The sequence below is a fragment of the Echinops telfairi genome, unplaced genomic scaffold (assembly GCF_000313985.2).
Source record: "Echinops telfairi isolate 266 unplaced genomic scaffold, ASM31398v2 ScPeMD7_5479;HRSCAF=6326, whole genome shotgun sequence".
In the NCBI taxonomy this organism is placed as follows: Eukaryota; Metazoa; Chordata; class Mammalia; order Afrosoricida; family Tenrecidae; genus Echinops; species Echinops telfairi.
The window spans coordinates 92,797-93,823 of record NW_022109378.1 but is presented as its reverse complement, the minus strand read 5'-3'; positions in this window follow the sequence as shown (position 1 = coordinate 93,823).

The following is a 1,027-nucleotide window of genomic DNA, read 5'->3' as shown; positions in this document are numbered from 1 at the left end:
ATTCTCTGAATCTTTTAAAAGATATCAACAAGGTGCATTTTAAATTCTTGCATTCTAGCTTCAAATAAACCATATAAAATGTTAATTTTGGATGATTTCCTCAAGTTGTTAATTTCTTTGTTTATTATATGAAAAAACAAAACAAAGACAAGATAGGAAGAAATTTGCACACATACACACCATTGATTAAACATTTTTTGGAAGTCAGTCCTTCTTTATAATTCTCTGAAAACTTCAAAATGATTATAAAATATGATATCTAGTTCAGAGTTTACAAAACTCTGAAATAGGTAAAATTTTTACCTATCAATGAAGTATACATAGCTATATTTGTGTGTATATGTTTAGGCTCTTGAATAGGTTTCCTAGCCAATATCAACCATTACATTTGTTTGTTTGTGTCTTTCAGAACTTGAAATATCAAGTACATAATGAACTCAGGAGTGCAATCAAGAAATAGGTCAAATTAAAAAACTCAATGTGATCTGATTGGTGCTGCTGTTTACAGTCACAACTCTATTATCAATATGACTCAGTTCCAAACACCAGGCCATTAGTCAAAATTGGCCTTATGCAAAAATAGAGGAGACCATCTCAAATTACAAAATGGAAGATAACTACATCATTGCATAAGTTCCAAACTACCTCATTACATGACTGCAAAACAACTAAGTATCCTGGCCCACAGAAGTTAACACTTTACCATAACTTTCACAGCCTACGGATTGCTCTTGCTTCACTCTTCAGCAATTGTTACTACTAGATGAACTTAATTAATGCCCCAAATAGTTGGATAATAATTTTTTTAAAATCTCTTCATATATCAGAAATGCTGAATAATGAGATAGTTGATAAATGAGGAGCAGGTGAATAGCAAAGTGGAAAAATAAAAAAGGAGAGATAGAGAAATGGCCAATGAAAAAATCTGAATCCCAGAAAGATAACTCTAGAAGGTATCCATAAGGAGAAAAAGAGTCAACGTGACATTTTAAAATCAGATTGCAAAACCAATTGAATTACCAATATT